The sequence below is a fragment of the Lissotriton helveticus genome, chromosome 4_1 (genome assembly GCF_964261635.1).
Source record: "Lissotriton helveticus chromosome 4_1, aLisHel1.1, whole genome shotgun sequence".
Lineage (NCBI taxonomy): Eukaryota > Metazoa > Chordata > Amphibia > Caudata > Salamandridae > Lissotriton > Lissotriton helveticus.
In genome coordinates this window covers 711,332,455-711,341,665 of record NC_136063.1, presented here as the reverse complement: position 1 = coordinate 711,341,665, position 9,211 = coordinate 711,332,455, and positions in this window count along the sequence as shown.

Genomic DNA, 9,211 nt, shown 5'->3' with positions numbered 1-9,211 from the left:
TTTTAGTGGTTTTAGCCAAACTATATCCATTAGTCCATTACTGTGATATTCTTATTTTTCTTCCACCTGCTGCTCCAGCATTTATTAAGGAGCAATGTATCAGCCCGCTTCAGCCATTGGTTGAATTCACTATGAGTTGTGGCATGCTGCCCTTTCACAAGGAACATATCAACACACAAAGTAGTTCCCCTCAGTGACAGTGATGCAAATGTGTAGTTTTATTTTAGACCCAAAATATTTTTTGCCTGGAGATTGAGGAGATTGAGATTGCGAATGCCAGACCTAATAGCTTTGCCAATGCTTGTTTATAAACTGTCCTTTCTGGACAGCTATAGCCCTCAGTCGTTCATTCGCTTGAAAGACACTCCCCAAGACTTCAATCCTGCCACTAGTATCAGTGGAAAGAGGAAAGGTGTGTTTATCCTGCTTAAGTCCTTGCAACCGATTGAGTGTCACTGCTCCATATTAAAAACCACAATATTAGCCAGTCATAAATTTGTAAAGAATCGAGTGCCAGGGTCCAAGGGATTTCACAGGACACCAGTTCTGCTTGCACCACCCAGAGCCACAGACAGTGCTGTCAAATGCCAGTGTCATCGATACCTACTACCATCACACACCAATAATTCAGACGATTCAATCTCATCCAATGAAAATGCAAGGTCGCTGAGGCCGTAAGAATGGTCTGGACGCCACGATATCTTTTCTTTTTTTATATGTACATTGATTTGTTACATACTGTTGCGGAAGTGCTCTGTTACAAAAATAGACAGAGAGCTCCATCATATGCTCGCCTGCAAAAAATAAGTGCAGGTGCTAAGCACTGGCAAACAATCGCACAAATTAAGCACTGATATTATTAGCCCCTCACCCCTGTCCTTGTTACATACGGAGAGCTCCATCTGTCCTGAGCACTTCTAATCTTAGCAAGAAGCTACAGACCCGGGAAATGCAACCATCTCATTTGTTAGAAGGAGTTCAGTCCTGAAAGTGGCGGCACTGTCAGGCGGGCGCACTTGGAGGAATAATTTGTAGAAAACAGTAAATGCGCTTTAAACTTTTAGCCAAACTTGTTACATCCAAGTTTAGCCGATCTCATCCCTAAACTGCCCTTCTCCAGAAATGAGACTAAAGATCTGGACTGCTCATCCAATACATATCAGACTGCCGCTGTTTCCTCTCAGCACTCTCACAGACCTCACCTCACGTAAACTGCCCCATGGCCTTGGTACATACAGCGTTAAACTGCCCTCAGTGCTGCAGAATTGTCCTGTACACTCTTAAACCTGACTGCAATTTTAACTGTTTTATGCCATATGTGCGATGTATCATCGCACCTTGTAAAGCGCTCTGAAGTCCAGTGCCAAGGTCATGATCGCACTACATCAATAACTAAAGTAAATAAAACCTTAAGAGCACTCATAGACGGAGATGGAGGACAAAGTGAGTTCGGCCTGGGTGTGAGACTGTCGGGTGAGCTTTTGTTGACTAGTCCTATTTACAAGAGGCTCCACCCCTTCCCATGGCCTTATACTGTGCACCAATATTGAGCCCCGGGTTGTCAATTATTGCAAAAGGCTTATAAAGAATGTTGTTCTATCTTGGCATGGGTGGAACTTTTAACATCTTCCAGCTACTGGCGATAACAGCAAAGGTTCACAAACTCAGAGGTATAGAAAAGATTGTAAAGTCATGTGTAATCTGCCAATGTCATCTTTTTTTGTAAATCCTGTACATCACTGCCTATAATCGGGGCTACTGGAAGTATGCGGTTCTGTGTCTGCAGCGTTTACCATATAACTATAGATTTATCGCACTTATCACATAATCATCCGTCTGCTTGAAATAGATTCAAGACAAACTGTTTGTAATTTAAGCATCTCAAAAGATACCGGAAAAAAACCTTGCATGGTGCTACCCACTGTCGGAACCTGTGGAAAGGTTTGCTGGCCAGTGTCCAGTTGCAACTGCTTGTATACTTTAGTGTACTAGGGAAGTGAACCATTTGCTGAGACAGTGCTGTGACTTAAAGTAAACTAGTGAGACAATAACACATGAAATATACTGCATTATTGGCCTTTACTTGAGGCACAATTTAGTCAACTCTGCAGTACAATCTGATCCTTCATTGCTGCCTTAACATGAATTCTATTTCAAAGGTACACAATCAACCCTGCAGCTGTGTGCTATTAAAAAAAGAAATGCAGAGTCTCAAATATGAACTGTGTTGTCAGAATCTGAAAGCACACGTTGTGTTTGAAACTCTGCATTTCTTTTTTTAATAGCACATGGCTGTGGGGCTGATTGTGGGCCACTGAGATTGTATTCATGTTAATTGCAGCCACCGTATGCGCTGCAATTAACATGAATTCCATTTCAAAGGCACACAATCAACCTCGCAGCTGTGCACTATTAGGAAAAGGAATGCAGAGTCTCAAACACGACGTGTGCTTTCGGATTCTGAAAGAACACCTCGTGTTTTAGATTTGCTGCATTCCTTTTCCTAATAGTGCGGGGCTGATTGTTGGCGTTTGTAAAGGTATTCATGTTGTTAGTCAGTCAAAACCACTTTATTCGATTAATTAAAATCATAAAAGTTCACAAAAGAATCACATATCATAAAATACATTCGGGTGATACAAAAATGTTAAAAAGCAAGGAACAATCTCAGTTAAAATAGTTTCATACTCTTTATAAAATCCAATGAAATTCATGTTTCAATCAATGCTGGGCATCTTAGTTTTCTCATCCGAACAGCAGCTACAAAAAAGTTTGCGGTATTAAAAATGTTCCAGGGGTTGTCCAATACCTGTAAGTACAACAGAGCAGGTTTAACCTGTAGAAACCCCTTACCTTTTACAAGTGGAATTATGAACTTCTTTCTGATATCAGAATAGAAGTCACAAAATAATGTAAAGTGCGTAGTGTTCTGGATTGAGTTGCCGTCACAATTACAAAGTGCTGCATCCTCTGGTTTACTCCAGTCATGAAAATTCCCCAAAGAGAGGTGAATCAGATTGAAACGGAATCTAGTCAGTAACCAGCGATGAAAAGGCTTCGTTACTAACCTTAGGTAGGGCTCAATAGATGGTGATGTGATTAATAGAAAATGAGCCCTAACGAGAGGTTTTTTTAAATCCTCACCCTCCCGTTCCAGGGCCCTTAAACACTGGAAATGTTCTTTAACCCATCTAATATCACCTTTAACAATTCCTTCCGGTTTTTCAAACATTTCTGGGCGCCCAAGTTTTATAAACATTGCCTTAATATACGAAAGCCACTGTATATCATTAACTCTATCTAAGTTGATGCTCTCTTTTAAAATCTGGCGATTTAATGTAAGTTCTGGGTTCAGCCATGTTTTTATCCAACAAATTAGGTGAGCCATGCCCATCAAGTCGGATACATACCCCATCCCCAACTCCTGATGGATGGCAAAAGTTGGAGTCGATTGGGGGATGGACAAAAGTGAGCGAAGAAATTTATTTTCAGCCTTCTGAATCTCTTCAGCTTGCTTGTACCCCCATATTGCTGCGCCATACATCGCTATCGCCAAGCATTTTGCCTTATAGATGGAAAGAATCGCCTCATAGGGCTTCCCTCCTAGTCGCCGGGCAAAACATAATAGGGCTGATGAAGATCTTCCTACAGCATTCTTTTGTGCTAAAAGCTGGGGGGGGCCAGGAAAATCTATCATCGAACAGGACCCCCAAATATGTAAAAACCCTCACCCTTGTAACCTCAGTCCCTTTACAGTAATAGGTCCTGACTTTGTTCTTACGTAATCCCATGGTCAGAACATGTGATTTAATGATGTTAACTACCAGATCCAAAGAGTTCATAAATTTCCCAAAGGAGTTCAGTAATCTCTGTAGACCTAACGGGGTCCGGGCTAGTAGGACGGCATCATCCGCGTATAGGAGAACCGGGATGGTACTGTTGCCTACACGCGGAACTTCCAAACTAGCAGTGTCCAGGGTTTTATCTATGGTATTTATGTAAAGTGTAAAAAGTAAAGGGGCCAGAATGCACCCTTGTCGGATACCTCTGCCAGATTTAAAGTGTCTTGTGCAATTGCCCTCCTGGGTCACCCTAACGGACGCAAACAAATCCCGGTGAAGATCTGCTAAAAAATATACCAACAGGGGTCAATCCCTAAATCAAGCAAAATGGTCCACAGCCTCGTTCTGTTCACCAGATCAAAGGCTGTGGATAAATCCATAAAGCCCAAATAAATAGACCCCTTGGAGGCTACAGTATACTTATTTGTTAACAGATACAAATTAAGGCACTGGTCCAGGGTGCTTCTACCAGATCTAAATTCATATTGGAGATTGGACAGAATCCCATTTTCTGTCACTCAGTCTGACACCTTAGTCAAGATCACTTTTCCCAAGATTTTAACAGAAGAATCTATTAATGAAATAGGCCTATAGCACCTAGGATCCCCTCTCTGCCCTTTTTTGAAAACAGGAATGATAATAGAGTGGGGCCAAGAAACAGGAAACCCCTGAGAAACACTGGAGTTAAAAACATTAGTTAAAATTTTAGCCCAAAGTTTAACATTGCCCTTATAAAGATCGTCAGGGACGCCGTCTGGGCCAGGAGCCTTATTACTTGCAGATTCGTTTATTGCCCTCTCCACATCTTCCTCATTAAACACTAGTACGGGCAAACGGGAACTACTGGCGGGGGCCATAAAAGGTTCAAATACCTCGTTACTCGCATAAATACCTTCAAAGTGAGTCAGCCACTCATCTTCTGGGATGTTGATTTCCAGTAAACCATTCTCCTCACCCGAAAGCAGCGGGCATTTAAGAATAGCCCAAAACTTTGAGCTATCCTTTAAGACTTCTTCAGACGTTAAAGCGTCCCATGCCTCTGTTTTAATTTCATTTGTACGGGTCTGTATAATTAGTTTATATTCTTTTCTGAGGCTGGCTATAAGGGCCTTATCCCTGGGCTTAACTTTTTATGATTTTACTAAGTTTTGATGGGCCCTAGAGCATTTAGGGCCAGATGTAGTAATACTGGTCGGTAACGGCCGAATTCGGCCGTTACCGACCGGTATTAGGGTTTTCAGATGTAGGGGCCATTATTTTACAGAATCGGTAAATTTACCGATTCGGTAAATTTACCGATTCAGTAAAATACCGAATCTGTAATTTTACCGATTCGGTAAATCCAAATGTAGGTGACACTCCTGAGAGTGCCACAGGCCCTTAAGAGTCGGTATTTTACCACACAATCCTATTGTGTGGTAAAATACAGAATCCAGGTGTGCATGCACATCTGTGCATGCACACTGTGCAATGTGACACACAGACATGCCCTTAGGGCATGTATGTGTGCCACATGTCACACATGCCTTTACTTGGGGTGCTAGAGGGTGTCAAAGTGACACCCCTGCACCCTTGCAACATTCGGTATTTACCGATTCAATTAAAAAAATTACCTACATCTCCCTCCTTCATATTTACCGATTCATAAATACCGAATCGGTAAAATTCAGTATTTATGAGTCGGTAAATTGAAGTTACCTACATCTGGCCCCTAGTGTCAAACCATCTCTTTTCTTGTTTTGGTTTAGGCCTAGTGGTAATGGTTAGATCTGTAGCAACCTGCCTACATATAGCCTCAAAGGCTAAGATAATTTCCCACTCCGGGGTAGAACAATCTACACATTTTGTAATATCATCTTTAACCTTCACACTTAGACTATCAAGAAAGTGATCAGGGACTACTTTTGCCCATTTTAGTCTCCTCCCTTGATCTTTGGTTATCACTTCTTATTGGTTGTGACATCCATACGACAAAAGCCTTTATCTAGCTCTACGATGACCGTATTATGATCACTGAAAGGAGAACATATGGCTTTATAAAAAATTACGTGCCCTAAAAGTGCAGAGGATATAAATATATAATCGATAATCGTCTCGCTTTCCCTTGCTTTAAACGTTACTACCCTCTCACTGATATAAAAAAAACCTGGCTCATAAAGGTCAGCAAATGAGAGAAGTTCTTCAAGAGCCTCCCCCTTAGGGGTATGTTCAAAGTGAGGTGGCGACGAATAAGAGGGGCCATGAATTTCATTAATGCGACAGTTAAAATCACACAAATGAGTATTAAAATCACCCATAAGAATAGTATAAACATAAGTGGTTTCCTGCGCTTTATATGTTTCTAAAAACCGTGTCAGGTAGCAGAGATGCTCATTACTGTACTCACTTTCCCCAGAATTATAAAAATTAATTATCGTAATTTTGGGATAATTCGAGGTAGTGAGCTCGGCTATTAGACAATCAGGGGAAGCTGAGTCTAAGATCATTACTGAACCCTTTAATCTTACAGAAAAAAGGAACATCAACCCTCCCTTAGCTCTACCCACTGGGGTTGGGCGGGCGGGCTGAAAGTAAGATTTAAAGCCAACAACCCAGAAATTATTATCCATGTCCCAGGTCTCTTGCATGGCTATAATATCACAATCTCTAATAAGCTTTAACCATTTCTGGTCAACCCTTTTAGACCGTAGCCCGGCAATGTTCCAACTCATTAGCCTACATTTAGCACCCACCTCTGCATTGGTACCATACTCAAGGGTAGGGAGTCAAGGGAAAGTAACTGTGGGCCTTAGTCAGTCGTTCTCATCTAATTGAGACAAATGGGAAAACCTGTTAGATAGGACTATTGTCTCCTTTCTCTTGGTTACCTGACTACAAGGTGCTTTAGATGAAAAAGGGACTCTAGGACTACCCCAGCCAGAATTATGTTCCCTATTAGGGCAGTTATAGAGATCCGATCTAAACTCCCACACAACTGTTCTGGACAAGGTCTTATATCTGCATTTTACCGTCTGGGGGGGGGGGTTAAAAAAAAAACAATGATGAAGCCCTAATGCTTCCTTCCTCCCTCTTCAGATCTGAGGCATCCCACAACAGACGGGGAACAACATGTGAATTATTAAAATTGACGATAACACAGTCCCCTTTTACTACCTTTTGGGAACTACCTAACCAGCCAACCCGTCTAGCCATTATAATACTGGAGGAAATTTCAGTATCGCCAGAACAGTTAAGGTCACACCATTTTTTAGTCACTGATAATAGAGCTTCTGTTGATTCTGGCTCTCCCTCCACCAGTGGAGGAACCCTTACAAGAACTGCCACCAGCGGGGCTGCTTCATGGGGGAGATTAATGGTAGGTTGGATGACAATTTTGCTCCTAGACTGTTGATCCGTAAGTTTCCCCCTGCTCCTATGTAGAGCTAAATTACGTCGTATCTCAGGATTCCTTACTGGGCTCCTCTGTGAGTCCCTATCCCCATTATGATTGTGAGGACCGCTTGATATGGTGGATCCAAACGCGGGGTTCTCGACCATAAGGGGGCTCAAGACCATAGTCCCTTCTCCTTCCCCCGTAGTTTTCCCAATGCATATTTTGGGGTTACATTTAGGGGGCACAGATGTCTGAACCAAACCAGATATACAGTTAGGCACATTTAAAAACAAATTGATACGTTCACATTTTTCTAATAAACTGGCAACACAAATGTTCAAAGTATCAATAATGTCCTTTGCGATACCGGTTAGAGCCATCTCCAACCGAGAAGTAAAAATTTCTTCCACCATGTCCCAAACAGTTGTCTCTATGAAATTCGTTGTAACAGGCCCTTGTTTCAGGGAGGTACTTTTTGAGGCTTTATCCCGCTTATTCGGTTTCTTCGTTACTCTCTTTCTCACAGTGCTCTGTTTGTTAAACTGCCCTTTAGCAACTGGAGCCTGACTGGAAGCTATAGAGGGAGTGTCACTTACAGGTATCAAACCCTCTCCTCAGAAACAACATGTGGTGACTTCTGAATACAAGATGGGGGTTAATAATTACAAGGGGCTCCAAGGGAGAGGAGTTGGCCTAACGACTAAGGCGCTTGACCTCGGACCTGGGGATCTGGGTTCGAGCCTCGGTAACGACGCCAAAAACCTCCTGTGATTCTTGGCAAATCACTTAATCTCCCCGTGCCTAAAATGAAAAAAATAAGTGTGTCCTCATGTAACGTAACTGGTGCTATGTAAAGCGCTCTGATACCTGATTCGGTTCGGGTCTAGTTCACGCTATATAAAACTCTGCAAAAAAAAAAAAAAAAGGGGGACCGGGTTTTTCAGGGTGATGTCCAGGGGAGAGGAGCCAACTACTTGAGCAACGGTCGAATCCAGCCCAAGTTCCCTCTCTGCAATGGCAATTTCTGTAGTCAAAACACCCACCACCGAAGTTAAATAGGGAATGATAGATGCTGATTTCCTAGGGACTTTGGCTTTAACCCCCCCTGGTCTTGTGAGGAATGTAGTTTCCGCTTACCCATGATGAGATTCACGCTGAAGAGGGGTGGCCCGTCCCGGCCTCTTCTGGCCCCTGACGGCCACAGATGGCCCGCCCTTTGCCCAGGCTTAGCCCGGCGCACGTCCGCGCGCGTCCCGCGGGACGGGGATGACGTTCTGCTTATAGAGCGCTACACGCGGAAAGGGAGGGCTGAGGCTGTCACTGGCTTCCCCCAATGGCTTCTGGGGCCGGTAGTCCTCCAAGCCCCTACACGTCCTGGGCACTCTGCGCTGTGTATACCCTAAAGTACTTCCGGTGTGAGGGGGAAGGGGCGGGCGATCTCCTGGCGGCCCCCGGGCTTCTTGGGGCTTGCAGTCCCTTCCTCTCGCCCCCTCAGGCACAAACAGTGTTCCGCAGCGTCTCCCCTCGTGTTTTAGATTTGCTGCATTCCTTTTCCTAATAGTGCGGGGCTGATTGTGGGCCTTTGTAAAGGTATTCATGTTAATTGCAGTGCATGACGGCACTGCAATTAACACAAGTACTTTCACAAAGACCCACAATCTGCCCTGCAGGCTCACACTATTAAGAAAATAAATGAGCAAGTGCCAGAGCCACTTGCTGTTGAACGCGAGCCCTGGGGGATGTGGTGTGTGCGCGCTAATTATGAGTCACTGTGCGCTCGGGAAGACTTCAGTGCGCGCGTGCACAAGCAAGCACGTTATAGGGAACAGTGGTTACCACACCTGTGTGTGGTTGGAAAACTGGGTGGAGTACACTAAGGAAGATAGTATATTTGCATTTCCAGAAAATGGTACCTTTAATGGTAGGATTTTGTACAATTTAAGAACTTACATGACTGAGTTAGATCCCAGACCTAGATTAACGCAATATGAAGCAT